At 28.2% G+C, this 18,572-nt stretch overlaps 1 protein-coding gene across 1 annotated transcript in view; it reads left to right on the top strand.

Moving 5' to 3' along the window:
- The window catches only part of LOC132919316 (acetylcholine receptor subunit beta-like 1), a 75,108-nt gene that overhangs the window by 18,536 nt on the left and 38,000 nt on the right, over positions 1–18,572 (top strand). The gene's annotated exons all lie outside the window — the stretch shown is intronic.

The following is an 18,572-nucleotide window of genomic DNA, read 5'->3' as shown; positions in this document are numbered from 1 at the left end:
ACCAACATTGTACGTATTTTATGCTTGTATCATTATTCAATTTAAGTACAGTACACAATGAAATAACCTTGGAAAATGTATAGTACATATATAATTATATATATATAGTTGATACATATTTTTGTAAAACTTGTGTCTTGTGTGTACGTGATAATATTGTAATGATCGAAAAATTTTAAAATATTTTATACTGATTGATGAGATGTACGAATCTATTCTTGTCTGCTGTACATTAAAAATTAAAAAGTACTTACATACAATATTGGGCCAATTGAAATTAAATATAAATGATAAAAAATACTGATACTGGGTTTGGTCGTGTTGAGGGGACGGGGGTAAATATAATTGTACAAATAAAGGGATATGATGTTGTCAAGGTTTGATATTAAAATTTGAAAGTGGCAGTGGCGAAACGTAACTACTATAGGTCCCCTATTCGTAAATTAATTTTTCAACAAAAGAATTCAAATAATTGTTTCTTAACAATAGGTATTTGAACATTTTTAAAAATAAAACCATATAACAGTGAACGGCCATGCTGTGAACATATTTTCCGATTTAAACGCGATTGACGCCACACTGCGCGACACCACCGAACCGTAGTACAGTCTGTTCACATGGTCCGAGGACCGGAGCAGCATCAGCTGCTTTTTTTCAGTAAATCATGTTATTATTATAAACAAATAATTAGTAATCAATCGTATGGAGTATGATAGCTCTAAAAATTTTTGTTTATTTTTGAAACTTATAAACTCGATAGCAGTAGTATTTCTTTCCCTTTTTTTTATTGTAAAATACGTAACCATATAATTTTATTTCAAGTATGCTAACCGGAGTAAATGGTACATATAATAAATCATTAGTGCCATCATTATTCATTATTCGTTTTAGAAACTTTGATAAGCTCCGCATCATATTTTTTTCGTCTTCCTTTTCTGGAAAGACGAAACATCGTCGACTAATTCTAAATATGTCAACCAGAGGAAACGTTACGGAAACTTATTTTTAATTTTTTTTTCAAAAGGTATATACTATATATTGCCGAGTAGTACAACAACAATATATATATAATATACATACGTAATGTAATATATACATCATATTATACATTTGGTTTTTAACAATTAAATGAAAATGAACGAAATTGTATGAAAAATATAGAATACATCATTAAATACGTATAACGTGCTAAATAATTTATATTTTAAATACATTTTTTTATTATATTTTTATTCAATAATATTCAGTATATTATAGGCTATAGGATTTATGAAATAGGATAGTTCAACCCTAATGTCTTTTTCATATCGTCACGCTAATGCATTTTTAAGTCACTCAGACTCTGAAGGCGATAATGTTTAAGAAATGTGTATCCGCCAGACTTATCGGTTTGGTTGAGAGCGACGAACTTATGAGGAGTTATGTATACGTAATGATGTTACACACTGCAGAGTAGTTTACACGCAAATGCTCGGAAAGTGATCATTAAAAAAACACTAAAATAACACCCCAAAAGTTTTAAACGCATATTTTGAATTGTTCAGTATATATAAATATGTACATATACTAACATCGTTTAATATATGTATAATAATAACATATTAGTCAAATAAACTAATTGACATGTATTAAAAATATGTGGTAGTTCTATGTTAAGGATAATATTATCAATGTGACGTATACCAATATTTAGATCATAGAACATAGTAAATTAGACCAATTTTTAAAATTTATAAGATTTAAAATGTTTATTGAGTCGATTTAATCTCATATGAAATAAATTTATCTGAGTATTTAAAACACATCATATTATAATCTTTTATTGTATATTATTATCATCAAAGAAACGTAGTATAACGTATAATTTATGTGTCGATATAATATTATGTGGTCATACAATTGTAAGGAAATTAATAAATTGATTTTTTTTAAATCTTAAAACCTATTAGTTATGTCATGACGTGACGAAATCGTGTAAGTTCCTGTTCGTTAATCGTGATATAGAAAAGTCTTGAAACATCTATAATATAGACATGCCTATACCCATGTCCAATATTTGTAGCACTATTAAACCTAACAATATATGTATTATCATACTGAAAGAAAGGAAAACAAATTATCATTTTTTTAAGAAAGCATTAGATATAATCAATAAAGGTCTTTTCTCGTCATGTAGTTTAAAGGTTAATTTAATTTGTAAAAAATCATGTAAATAAACAGGTTTTGCATGATACATGATTTAAGAACACGCACTTCACTATTTCAATAGAAACAGTAAGCCATAAAATATATAAATTAATTAATATTGCACTAAAATGTATACGTATAATTATTATTTCAGTGGTATCAGTACTATCCATTATTGACGCCATATGGCGGCATCATATACGATGCCTTTCGTTGACACATGGGGTTATTTGATATAATTTATTAAGGGCGTTAAGATTTCACCCAAATTATTAACCGGTATAAATATTATATACATAGTTTACGTTATATGTTATAATATTACACGCGCGTGTAACAATTTTTTTCAATTGCATTCCTATTGTATGTAGGTAAGATCGTTAAAAATTAATACCATAATCGTAGTTTGAAACTCACTTTATAAAAAAATTGCATGTGTACCTACTGAAATAATTATTGTTTTTAATTTTTTAGTCCAGCCCAATCTCCTTAACATGGTTTTGCAAGGCCGTAAACTGGTATTTAAGTACAATATAATATTTACCAGTGTTCGTTGTTTAGTGATTATAACGGATGTCGAGGAAGCTCGCGATGGAATAGCTGTAGTTCGGTTCACTGTTCGAGGACATTTGATTTCCCTGTTAATCTAAATCATTTGTACCTGAGGTATTAATAAAAAAAAAATTCGAAAAATGTGTCTTTGGCTGGGCGCCCCTTTGCGAGATATGAATACCACGCGGTCTCGTCAGCGGAGACGCGTATGCAGAGGGTCATATGTTCTCAAACCGTTTGCACACACACACACACACACACTTACACTCGAGCACACACGGTTTACTTAACATTTCGGGACCAGAGTAATTCCGGAATAACACTATAGGAGCGGAGAATATAATATATGAACGGTTCCGGGGACACACGGGGCGGACAACTATGCGGCGGACTCGGCGGCGGTATTGATTTCAAAACGGCTACGCGCGTGTGGCCGAGCAGCAGCAGCAGCAGCAGCCCGGGTGTAGACGCACTCTTCTCTCGCATGCGATTGTCGCGAGTCACGAGACCACGCGCACTTGCCGCCGACCGTCAGTACTATTATACGACACATTATTATTTTATTATCGTTTGTTATCATACACCGTGTACGAGCGTGCACGTGCATAGTATATTACGCACTCCGGGGTTACATCGACAGTTATTGACTGCTCCTCTAAGTCTCTAGAAACATCATGTTATTGTATATTACGCATATTATTTTTACATTTTGGTTAAACTCTGCCGCGTCAATTGAACTATATTTAACTGGGAGGTATCCTCAAGTGCAGCTGTATAATATTAAGCCCGAGTATTACACGTATAAAAATATATGTTTGGTTTTGATATTTATTTCATTTTATTAAAGGTCATTTTTTCTTTCATTCGGTCTTTGATGTTGATCCAACGATTATATTATACGCTTTGTGAAATTTCAAGTGAAGATCCACATCATATATATTATCATATATTATTATATATATTATGTAAACCTATTACGATACACGCGCCATTTTTATGGCCATAATGTTGCAAGTGTAACATAAGAAAATAACAACTTACAATTTTCATGGAGTGTCTTACAACTCTCTTTTCTTTTGTCGATAGTAATATTTTTAAATCGTTTGGCTATGTGAACATGCAACATACATATAACATTTTAATGTGTATCTTCTATATAGCCTTTATCTTGTTTATTGCTTAGATCGAAATTCTGTTTTTTTTTTTAAATAGATAAATAATTTCTATTTCACTTTTATTGCATTAAATTATTAAATAATATTTATTCGTTAACATATAAATCAAGTTCTATAATATTATAATTTAATGAACGTAAAATATTCTTGAATAAAGATCTTTATTTATTTTTATATTATTCGTCTTGATAATGTTTTAAAGTTTTATTTTAAATCATGTGCACATGCTAATTGTCTTCGAGGGAACAGTAATTCCAGACCAATTGAGTACTGGGTTGTATCAATTGATTCTCTAGATATAGGATACATATTTAATAAATGCTGCTCTTTTTAAAAATTTGTATCCAACTACTTACTTCAAGATCATTAATATAAGTGACACATTTTGTGACCAAATTAATGATCCGAATTCTAATGAAAAATGTAAAAAATAACAATATACATTTTTAAAAATTATAAATTTTTAAATTGTTGCGTATTTCTATTAATGAATCCAAGGGTTTTATTGGATATATTTGATACTAACTTATGTTTAAGTTTAATGACAAATAATATTTAAAATGATCTAGATCTTTTATAACATGAACTGTATACACTAAATCCTAGATTTAATCAATATTATGATTCCTATTAAACTCCAAACTATCTTGTAAAATAACAATATCGATACACAAAATGAAAAAGCTTCTTGAAGAATTCAGCTTTGAGGAGCATCCAAAAACTTAATTATAAAAATAATATGTTTCATCCAATTTATATATCCCCCAGAAGTCAGAATAATAACTAATGCTCTATACTCTATAGTATATTAGTATGTTCATAATCAAATCCTTCATAATAACCATGCCTGATCAATCATCTAAACTCGATAAGGAATTCCATATAAAATATTACACCTTTATTCAAATCTTCTTAAATCAAATTTATCTTTTATCGACCTAGCCAATACATTTCGTTAGTTTAAAATGAAATGGTCCATGAAGCTTTTAACTTAATCATAATATGAAAAAAACAATGCTTGTACTAAGATACCTAAAAAAATCACTATATGTTATTATTATTTATTATACTCATATAATACATATATATATATTTGTAATGTAATATCAATGAATATTTTCTATTACGTGAAGCTCATATGATTATTTTTTTTTATTAAATGTATTTATTGTACAACGTATTACTTAATATACATTTTAAATAAACAAAATATTTAAAAAATTGTTTGAATGTTTCTCTTAAATTACCGGTTATTTAAACAAGAAACTTTTAAAACGCGAAGTTAAATAATTATAAAAATTATTTAAATTAATAATAAATTATTTTTAAAGAGTTTTAAAATGTATAATTGTATTTGTTTGTATTTTAAACAATCTTAATACTTATTAATTAAAATCTCAAAAGTTAACAATATTTACATTACTATATTTGAATAAGTTTGAATTTTGATCATAAACTCACACATTTGAACATCCCTTATGCTATATATAAATAATTTAGTCACTTATATTTTATCAATTAAATATTTCTGACAAAAATTTTAAAAAAAATTAAGAAAATCTACTGAAAATAATAATTCTATTGTTTTTTTTTTATATATTGAGTATTTAAGTATATTGACAGTACTAGTAAGCTGTATATATAAAAATAAAAATAAATAAATAAAGATTAAAATAAATAAATATAAATTACTTATAGTTAACTTTTAGTATTTAGTTTGAATTTGTAAAAAATGAATAAATGTTGATATTCAAAACAATAACTTTTTCCGTGCACACACAGTTGTAAATCCTATATAAAAATAAAAATGCCAATCTTCGTGATTGTAGATATATCACAATATAATAATATTTTTATTTAATATCTCGTGTGTTTATTAAAGCATACATTTTCAAGTATGGTATAATGGATGAAAATACGTTAAAACGTTATAAAGATAAATAATATAAAATAAATGAAGATCTTTGTCTAAATCCATACACTCTACCTCTCAACATAAAAGCACTAATTATAGAAAAACGTCGTGCACGCTCACGTTAGCAATACTCTAGACGACCATTCGACAAAATAATATACATATAACCATTTATCCAATACCATGAGCAATTAAAATTTGAAACCATAACTCTGTGCTATTCAAACACAAATACAAGATCTTAAGTACTCAAGATAGGTTTTTGTAGAGAACCACCAAAAAACTTTGGACATCGACAAAGCAATCACTTTTGGGAAACACTTAAATAAAATATTCACTCCTTATCTTGATATGCCTCCTGAACTAAGTCACTTAAACAAAAATTACAAATTTCTTAAGTAACATTTTACCTAAGTCACTCTTTACCAAACATACATATCCCAACTAAAACTTATAGTATCCAATTATGGACACGTGTCAAGACTATTCAAATACATACCATCTAGAACTTCCAGTTAATCTCTCTTCGTCAAAGAATATATTCTGCGCAATGCTACGTCTCAAATCTATCATTCATAACACAAAGAAATAAAAATCGAAACAGCTTATATTACAGCTAGAATAACTATTAAAAAAATTGCACTTTAAATCAATCAACCTCAAAAATCCACTAGTATCTAACTTAGCCAGAGAATTCATTCCGAAAAACCCCTAGGTCAATTAAAATAACACTGATGTCGGGATTCCTTGAATCCTGACATATATTCATTTTTACAAAAATCTCTTCCCCCATAAGGTCTGAAGGTTCACACACTGTTAAGGACTCCTTCCTCACATTATTAATGTTGTTGTAATCGCCATTGGAACCACAATTACTAATTGTATATAATAATATTACATATTGCAGATGCACTCTCTTTATATAATAAAAACAAACATAAAAATAACACTACCTACTAGAAAATTGTTAGTTATTATTTTCTTATGTTACACTTGCAACATTATGGCCATAAAAATGGCGCGTGTATCGTAATAGGTTTACATAATATATATAATAATATATGATAATATATATGATGTGGATCTTCACTTGAAATTTCACAAAGCGTATAATATAATCGTTGGATCAACATCAAAGACCGAATGAAAGAAAAAATGACCTTTAATAAAATGAAATAAATATCAAAACCAAACATATATTTTTATACGTGTAATACTCGGGCTTAATATTATACAGCTGCACTTGAGGATACCTCCCAGTTAAATATAGTTCAATTGACGCGGCAGAGTTTAACCAAAATGTAAAAATAATATGCGTAATATACAATAACATGATGTTTCTAGAGACTTAGAGGAGCAGTCAATAACTGTCGATGTAACCCCGGAGTGCGTAATATACTATGCACGTGCACGCTCGTACACGGTGTATGATAACAAACGATAATAAAATAATAATGTGTCGTATAATAGTACTGACGGTCGGCGGCAAGTGCGCGTGGTCTCGTGACTCGCGACAATCGCATGCGAGAGAAGAGTGCGTCTACACCCGGGCTGCTGCTGCTGCTGCTGCTCGGCCACACGCGCGTAGCCGTTTTGAAATCAATACCGCCGCCGAGTCCGCCGCATAGTTGTCCGCCCCGTGTGTCCCCGGAACCGTTCATATATTATATTCTCCGCTCCTATAGTGTTATTCCGGAATTACTCTGGTCCCGAAATGTTAAGTAAACCGTGTGTGCTCGAGTGTAAGTGTGTGTGTGTGTGTGTGTGCAAACGGTTTGAGAACATATGACCCTCTGCATACGCGTCTCCGCTGACGAGACCGCGTGGTATTCATATCTCGCAAAGGGGCGCCCAGCCAAAGACACATTTTTCGAATTTTTTTTTTATTAATACCTCAGGTACAAATGATTTAGATTAACAGGGAAATCAAATGTCCTCGAACAGTGAACCGAACTACAGCTATTCCATCGCGAGCTTCCTCGACATCCGTTATAATCACTAAACAACGAACACTGGTAAATATTATATTGTACTTAAATACCAGTTTACGGCCTTGCAAAACCATGTTAAGGAGATTGGGCTGGACTAAAAAATTAAAAACAATAATTATTTCAGTAGGTACACATGCAATTTTTTTATAAAGTGAGTTTCAAACTACGATTATGGTATTAATTTTTAACGATCTTACCTACATACAATAGGAATGCAATTGAAAAAAATTGTTACACGCGCGTGTAATATTATAACATATAACGTAAACTATGTATATAATATTTATACCGGTTAATAATTTGGGTGAAATCTTAACGCCCTTAATAAATTATATCAAATAACCCCATGTGTCAACGAAAGGCATCGTATATGATGCCGCCATATGGCGTCAATAATGGATAGTACTGATACCACTGAAATAATAATTATACGTATACATTTTAGTGCAATATTAATTAATTTATATATTTTATGGCTTACTGTTTCTATTGAAATAGTGAAGTGCGTGTTCTTAAATCATGTATCATGCAAAACCTGTTTATTTACATGATTTTTTACAAATTAAATTAACCTTTAAACTACATGACGAGAAAAGACCTTTATTGATTATATCTAATGCTTTCTTAAAAAAATGATAATTTGTTTTCCTTTCTTTCAGTATGATAATACATATATTGTTAGGTTTAATAGTGCTACAAATATTGGACATGGGTATAGGCATGTCTATATTATAGATGTTTCAAGACTTTTCTATATCACGATTAACGAACAGGAACTTACACGATTTCGTCACGTCATGACATAACTAATAGGTTTTAAGATTTAAAAAAAATCAATTTATTAATTTCCTTACAATTGTATGACCACATAATATTATATCGACACATAAATTATACGTTATACTACGTTTCTTTGATGATAATAATATACAATAAAAGATTATAATATGATGTGTTTTAAATACTCAGATAAATTTATTTCATATGAGATTAAATCGACTCAATAAACATTTTAAATCTTATAAATTTTAAAAATTGGTCTAATTTACTATGTTCTATGATCTAAATATTGGTATACGTCACATTGATAATATTATCCTTAACATAGAACTACCACATATTTTTAATACATGTCAATTAGTTTATTTGACTAATATGTTATTATTATACATATATTAAACGATGTTAGTATATGTACATATTTATATATACTGAACAATTCAAAATATGCGTTTAAAACTTTTGGGGTGTTATTTTAGTGTTTTTTTAATGATCACTTTCCGAGCATTTGCGTGTAAACTACTCTGCAGTGTGTAACATCATTACGTATACATAACTCCTCATAAGTTCGTCGCTCTCAACCAAACCGATAAGTCTGGCGGATACACATTTCTTAAACATTATCGCCTTCAGAGTCTGAGTGACTTAAAAATGCATTAGCGTGACGATATGAAAAAGACATTAGGGTTGAACTATCCTATTTCATAAATCCTATAGCCTATAATATACTGAATATTATTGAATAAAAATATAATAAAAAAATGTATTTAAAATATAAATTATTTAGCACGTTATACGTATTTAATGATGTATTCTATATTTTTCATACAATTTCGTTCATTTTCATTTAATTGTTAAAAACCAAATGTATAATATGATGTATATATTACATTACGTATGTATATTATATATATATTGTTGTTGTACTACTCGGCAATATATAGTATATACCTTTTGAAAAAAAAATTAAAAATAAGTTTCCGTAACGTTTCCTCTGGTTGACATATTTAGAATTAGTCGACGATGTTTCGTCTTTCCAGAAAAGGAAGACGATAAAAAATATGATGTGGAGCTTATTAGTTTTGAAAATGAATAACATTTTTTAGAGTTATCGTCTTCCACAAAATTTATTCCAGGTGATTTGAAATAAAATTTTATCTTATTCTTTCAATATATCGAATTATTTCTATGCTGCTTTTGACTATTTTTTCTTCAGATTTTTCTACTAAATAGATTAATTTAATATTAACTTAATGTTTAAACACATTTTATTCAAATATTCTCTATAAGTCTATATAATATATAAATCAGGGTTTATTATCATTTATCATATATCTAATAATAAGATTGTATAACGTATACTTTGTATGTATATTAAAATATAGAATTCGTTTTTACAATTGTTTATTTTTGTTATTACTGTAAATTTAAATTTAAGAACAAGATTTAGTTATCGGTGTTTGAATCCGTAAAAATGAATGAAAAAGACGTCAGATTGTGCCAACAGTTTGTGTTACTTTAGAATAAATGAAGGGAATGTAATTTGAACAGTTAGAACTATAGATGGAAAATAAAGATATACTACCCACCTTGCTAATATTCCAATACTAGTAACCAGTAAAGCTATAAAAATAGGTAAAAAGTATTGACAAATAAAATGTGTACCATTCTATAGTTGCATATCTCTAAATAAATGTCGCTAATTTTCTAATGTTTTATAAACGACATATCATATTTTTTTCATCTTCCTTTTTGTGGAAGATGTATCCATATCGACTAATTCTAAGTATGCCAACTGAAAGAGATGGTACATCTGGTAAATCATTAGCCCCATCATTATTCATTTTCGGAACTATGATTAACTCCATATCGTATTTTTTCATCTTCTATTTTGTAGAAGACGTATCCATGTCGATTAATTCCAAGTATGTCAACCGGAAGAGATGGTACGTTACGGAAACTTATTTTTTTATTTTTTTTATTATACATTACATATTTCTCGTTCTATATCAATATTAACAACATACATATAAAATATAATTTCTATAATTTAACATACTATATTATACTATAGTCTATAGGGTTGTTAAAAAATTAATATTTTTTTTATTATTTTGAATTCTTTAATATTTTATTAATCGTGAGGTTCTGAACTGTATGAATACCTCAATAATTTTCCCTAGCACAAGGATATAGACTATGAAATATTTTTACTTACCTACTATTAACCGGAATAAAATTGCTAATATAAACATTATTCCAACATTTATTTTTATTATAATATAAAACATTAGAAATTATAATAAATCAGCAATTAATATATATATTTAAAAATAATTAAGAACAAAATAAAATCATATTTCTATGACACCTGGCTGAATGTCTTACGCTTGATAACAACTAATGAATGGACAGATTTGTTGTATATAGTAATTTCTATATGTTTATTAAACTATTAAAACATTAAAAAAATTATTTCTTTTTCCTTAAAAAAAATGTAAATCGATATGCATCACATTAGAGCCCTATAAAATAATATAAACATCCCGTTTCAAATTTAAAGGGAGGACTTAAGTTGATTCATTTGAATTTTTAAATATTTTAATTTATATTTAATAAATAAATTAAATTTAAATATCATAGTTATTTTACATAAATCTCAGATTTCCTCATAGGTTATCTAATTTAAATTAAAAACAATTATTTGCGTAAACCCTCGTCAATTTTATTGAAGACCTACAGAATCAAATTTTGATTTTATTGAATATTTAAACGAAAAATAACGATTTGTTCTTATACGGTTTTTATTAATTGTTATAATTTAAAAAAAAATTAAACATTAACTATAGAAACTTTTTGCTGACACTTCACACTTATTTTATTATTTTCCATACACAATGTGATTACTGATTTTCATAATACTCTTATTTATATAAATTTTAAGTTATTTGTACAATTGTACCATAAACCTATATTTCTCAACATACATTCTATGACACGTCGTTTTTTGTTGTTGACTTATAAGTTATAATAATAATAATACTTATTAAATGATATATAATATAATATATGTAATGATTCATAAAAATTAGTTCATGTTAAATCTTTAATAATACATTAATAGAGAAATAAATTGCGTATAGTTAGGTACCCGAAATCTACTTTATACGTTTGCGTAATATAATATTTTTTTAGTAGACTTCGTATTAATCGTATTAAAAGACAAAATAATACATAATTGTATGAAGTCTATTGTCTATTTATATTTTATAGATATTAGATGGACATCTACATAAATTACGCGTTGGATCATAATTCATAACTATCTAATTTCACAGTATCATGGTAATGTTATAATAGTAATTGTCTGTATGATAATATTATAATATTAAATCCGATTATAAGTTATAAGCTTAGAAATATAAAAAAAAATTGAAACAATAATCCATAATACAAAGGCCGGGCCGGTGTATAGACGTCCACGATAGTGGTCCTGTGAAGCATATTATATTATATCATAATATATACCTATGTCTAATAATTAATAATATATAGTACAAAACGCGTGTGACAAGTCTAACTACCGTTGTTAGAATAGGGTGGAAAGTGGTCACATCGAGTGTGAAGATATATGTATAATGTGTTTACACTGCAAGGCTTTTAGGCTATCAAACATTTCTATGTACACGCACTTTATACACTGTGCGTCTGTGCGTCTGTGTACGTGTTGGTATACTATACATCGCCTGACTGACCTGCCGAGTAGTCAACATTTATTTATATATGTGTACAATAATATAATATGGTATACTACAATTTACGGTACATTCGCGTACCTTCATTTTTTATTCACCCCCCACGATAATGATGCGTTTTTGATGCACAAACAGTATATTTGTACCTATACCTATAATATATGACAGCCATGACGATATCTTCGTCAGCACCTGCAGACAGTGTCCCTGCTATCAAAATAAAATATAACGACTTTAGTAAACATCTCGTGTATACTTCACTACGCTAATGCAGTACGCTATATTTACTATCCCTGTACAATATAACTTAATGTAGCCACATAGGAGTAGTTAGTACCTATGTTATAATTTTATACATGCGCTACTCACGTATATACAGCGGAACGAGGTCGCTTTGGAACTTTTTTCCTCCGTCTATACCGGCATCATATTATAGTAACGAGCCGGTGGATATTAAAATTCGTTGGAAGTGGCGATTTGGTGACATCCACTATAGAACTTACAGAGAAATATTTTTAGACTTAACCATTGCAATTCGACTCCGAGAAGCATGATGACAATTGCATTATTTTTCAGATAAATATACGAGTTTATCAGCGTTTCACTGTAGCATATTATGCTTCCAATGTAGTAGGTAGATATAACTATTTTTAGAATATAGCACAGTTATAGTAGTGGACAAAAGTTATATAGAAGTATCAAATAGTATATAATATGTCACTGGCATAAACGGATAAATGGTACATATTATATAGAAGTAGTATCTGCAGTTATTGGGTAGAATAGCATTATAATGGTATTTGTAGTGGTTTCACTCTTTGCACAATCGATTGCTGTACCAATCGAAATAAAATGGCTGCCTCGAGTGGAACTGTTAATAGCACATAAAGTTTAATTTCCCCTTGCGCTCATTAAAACTACCCCATAACGCTCACACATACACAGATTAGTATATTGTGCCCCAATGACATTTTGATTGTATAAACATAATGCACATCACACATTTAAAAATATAATGTACATATTTCGTATAATATATTATATTATGTGTATATGTGTGTGTGTGTGTGTGTGTGTGTGTGTGTGTGTGTGTGTGTGTGTTTTATAAAGTGAATAAACTATATTATTTTAATGCACCTTTTTTTGTAATATTGAAATATTGGGCTAACACTAATAAAATATATTTTGTAGTTATAACAATAATTCATCAATAATGTTATAATAAATACGATATAGGCCACAGAGACTTACAAGTTAAATTATAACAAATCTTGAGCTTATAAAAAGGACAAATTATTTAAGCTGTGGTAGTTGGTTAAAGATGCAGTGTATGACGCAAAATCAAGAAGGATTTATTTTTAGTGTAGAGAAGGAGTTTAAAAGTGATTGACGTTTTAGTGAGAAAAAAGGGCAGTCAAGAAGAATATGACAGGTGTCAGAACTCAGAAACAGAAGTTAATTAGGTTTGATGCACAGCGGGATATTATATAATTACACGTGACAGAAATCAATGCAATTGGAGTGTCGTTTTGAAAATTCTATGATTTACTACACAGTAATAATGGTGTATGCGTGGAGTACGGTAATAAAATTATAATATTATGTCCGTAACATACGGTTTAAAGAAGTTTTCGTTGGTTGATTCTAGTGTCCTTATTGCCTCATTTAATTTATATTCTAAGTATATAATTTTCCATCAATTCTTTAATTTATAGCATTGCTTTTTAATTTTATATTATTATTATAGAAATACAGACTTCATTAGTTTTAATGTAAATTCATAATTACTGGTTTAAATTAAAATTATATAACTAACTATATATTCAAAAAACTTAAATTCTATAAATTCTATTCTCAGTGTAATATTGATTAAGAGCTTCTCCCGATGGTGTTGGATCGTTGTAGAGTTGCCTATTGAGTATTTTTACGATGCGAAATTATGTTCAAGTGTAATGATTGTTTGTTATGTGTCACGCGTGATCTGGGTATCTTTCTAATCAGGTATGGGTGGATAAGATGCAAGTATCTTATTATAGTTCTATATTTATGACTATCAATTCTCTCGAGATATCTGTATATAGCCATTTGAAAACTTTTTTAATGCCCCTCAGTTTGAAACTTCAGTGGTTTTGTCGAGTTTTTAATATTATACTGTTTAAGGTTTAATTTATTTTGTCTTTAGTTGGTATTTTATTTACAGTGGTATTCCTTGCATATGTGACCACCTCGTTAGTTATGATTTTTCGGTTACTAGAATGACTATATGAAACGTATCTCACATGCAATTATTTTTTATAAAAATATTACGTTTTTTTGTTATGATGCTGTATCAGTTTGCTAATAATTTTTAGAATATTGGTCTTCAAGTGAAGTTAAGGCACTTAGCAAGTTGCGAAAATTTTAAAATAAGAACGTTATTAAATGAATACTGCATAAGTTTTAGTTGTATATATACTGATGTAGTGATGTACTTATGCTGGTAGGTAGTGAGTCCTGAACATGAGTTCTTACGACACTAATTTATGAATATATTGATGTACAGAATGTTGTTTATAATTTTCTAAATCATTAAATACACTTCAAGACCATATTTTTAAATTATTGCGATTTTTTTTTACTATTATATTTATAATTTATATAAATGTTTTAAGTATAAAAAATACTAAATCCGATACTACATCTAGGTATTTTATATTTCTTTAAAACCATTTTGAAGGACTATTATCCTTATAGTAAAGTTTTAATGACTGAGAAACTACTTTTTCAAATTCTAAATTAGATACATCAAAAGTTTTCAAAAAATTGTCCACTAGATAATTTACAGTAAAATAAGGCGAGTTTAAATTTAAATACAGAATTCTATTGTATCTCCACAAAATTTCAAAAAGCAGATTTTAAATAAATTCATTATTAAATGAAAAATGGGGTTGAATACGCCTATACAACGCCTGGCGAATCGCCCTGTATATTTATTAGGTATTATATCTGACGTGGATAGACGTGGATTTCGGGGCAAAATATACGTCTTGAACGATTGGTCTGCCTCGCACATGCTATAGGTTACGGCGGTGTGTATATTATTATTAAACATACACATGTATACACACTGCACACACGCAAGCTGCTATTCTAAATTCTAATAATTAATCCGCTTCAGCTGTCCTACCGCCATTCATCACTCTGGGGGCGAAAAAGTTCTCGCGCGTCGGCAAGAGCTGCGCAGACGGCTGTTGTGTGTGTATGTGTGTGTGCTTAAGTATTTATTACAATATATTGTATACAGCGCTCGTACACTGCGCTCCTTCTGCTGCTTCTGCTGCTGTTCGTACATAACGACGAAATAGGAGCAATTTAAAACTCGCTTAATTTATCAAAATGCGATGAACGCACCGTATAATATATATACCACTCGCCAATGTAAACGCGGTAAAGTGTTGTATATCGTTATACCGTTTCGCTCGGCCCCCTCCTTGTATACATTATATATATATATATATATATTGTTATACGAACACCAGCCGATTATTATATATACGATAGTTTTTTTATCCGTCATTATTATTATTATGTTCTTTTTCATCGGTCTTCCTTTGCCCCGTTATACTCACCCGCTTCTCGCGAACGAATCTACTCTCTTTTGATACAACGCACGTTCAATATTATGCGGCGGAGCCGACGAGTGCACGGAGAAAATAATATAATTACAATTATAATAACTGACCGCAAACCTCGAGTTTTCTATCCATATACCAAATTGTGCATATTATAATCGAATCAAAAGAGGATGATTAATAAATAGTTATTACGTGCGGTTAATTGTATGACCACGATGGGTGATTGGTGGTGGGGGTTGCCCTCTTTTAAACCCATAAACCAAAGCACATAATATCACACGAAAATTAATTATAATATTGTATAAAACGAGCAATTTAAATTGTGTAAACGCGGGCCGTGTGTAGTACGGCCTGAAAAGTCACACTCCCGTCTCTCTATAATATATAATGCGGTGTTAAGTAAAATTTAAACGTATAAATAAAATTCAATTACACTACAGCATTACACAGGTTTAATGAAATTAACCTGTTTAAGGTTTAACGAAGGTACTTACGGTGGATTCACTTTTTGAGATCATTTTCTAAATCATTTATGTAATCAAGTAGGTTTTATCCGTGAGTAATATATATTTGGTAATATTCAGTTTAGTATTTATATAGGGATTGTGTTTTATGGGTAACCAGTAACCATCATTGATTTAATCACGTAAAGCAGAGTCCGTAGATTTTTATCGGAAGTGACCTATTGGTTTTACAATAACGATGTAATTGTTTTGTTTAAAAAACTCTATCAGCCGTAGTAAAAGTTATAAAAAACAAAAAAAACGATTTTAATAATATGATATTGAAAAATTAATAACAAATTATCATAATACTTTTCCGTCCTTACGCCAGCTTATATTTTACTACATACCTACTTAAATGCTGTTGTTATAAATGTTGATTTTATTAAGATTAAATCGTTGGTACCTACTTATTTGAAATTTGAAAAAAAATAAATGTTGTTATTATAATAATAACTTATACATAGAAATTTATTTTATAATCACGCTAATCATGGTATTTTAAGATAAAGTTAAGAAAAGTAGAGTAGGCTTTCTTTACTATTTATATTTCATTGTTAAAACTTCAAAAAACGTATTAAACGTAAAGAACGTAATTTTAGCAAAATATTTTCAGATTAAACTATCATTGATGATGAATAATTATTGAATATTTAGCATTGTTATTAGAGTTATGATAAAAACATAAATAATAAAATACTAGACGGTATGATCATGAATATCGTTTAATCGTAAGAATTAGTTGAAATAATTAAATTGGGAAGTTATTATAGCTCATAGGTGGATTGCATAATATTTTATAGAAAATTATCAATAAAATGTCACTCGATAAATTTCATATTTAAACTAATTTATTTATAATGAAAACTGTAATAATAAAAGTTTACAACAAACTGCAATTACACCACTTTCAATTTTCATAACTCGCTTTAAAATTAAAGTTTATTTTTTTTTTTAATAAGAAGAAAACATTTTGATTTATCTATTACCTATATATGCGAAATATATCGAAATGTTACTTTATATTTTTATCAAATTAAATGTGTAATTAATATGTTTATTTTCTTTAAAGATTTCATATTCTGATACGATAATTGTTTTTTCATTATTATCAAACAATAACTAAAAACTAAAAATTTTAATTTTAGTAAATTATTTAAACACCGTAAAACTATGGTAACCGGAAAGATGCAATCAAAAAAATAAACAAGAATATTAAAAAAAAGAAAGAATAACCATACTATAGTTTTTACCATTATTTTTGATTTAATTATTTAATTGTTTTACTCATTAATGATAAATATAAATTTTATTAAACGACTAATTTTTTGATTCTAGCCATTAATATAAAATATTTTCTAGGTAATTGATTTAGATAATAATTATAACGAACAAAAAAGAAAGTTTCCATTGATATATAAAAAAAATTTACTCTACAAACATTTTGTACGCTGATATCACGTTCAAATCATATTGTATAATTCAGTATCATACTGAAATGCCTAAATTATTTTTTCACCAGAATTATACAAAATATTTTACTATATTTATATAATTTTTTTGTCTGTGATATTTATTTTTCTTTTATTTGACGTAATTAATTATTTTTAATTGTTATAAAAACAATAGAAATTAAATAAAAGTTATTCCAACTATATTTACACAAATTGTTACTGTAAAATACACTATATATGATGGTACTTAAGAATTATTGTTACAGTCAATGTTTGTGTTTGAAAAATATTTTTATAAAATTTGTAGTACCAGCTTATAAAAATATGGTAACTATTATTTTGTAAAAATTAAATTATTATCTGACATCTGTATAGAGGATATTAAGATTGACAACGACATCTTTTAGTTTTAAGAAGATTGTTTTTTTTTATGTTAACATATAAAATGTATCGTGTAATTAACCAATTATTTTTTATTTGTAACCATTTTAAATTTAAATAAGATATATGAGATTACATGAAATAATCTAGAAATGTACTCTGTGCTAAACTTCACTATCTATGCTTCAAAAGTAACATGTACAAGTAGTACATGAAAAATTTTTAGTTGAATATTTATACACAAAATACATCAAATGGTTCTTTT

Source organism: Rhopalosiphum padi, chromosome 2 (genome assembly GCF_020882245.1).
Source record: "Rhopalosiphum padi isolate XX-2018 chromosome 2, ASM2088224v1, whole genome shotgun sequence".
Lineage (NCBI taxonomy): Eukaryota > Metazoa > Arthropoda > Insecta > Hemiptera > Aphididae > Rhopalosiphum > Rhopalosiphum padi.
This window is presented reverse-complemented; position numbering and strand designations above follow the sequence as displayed.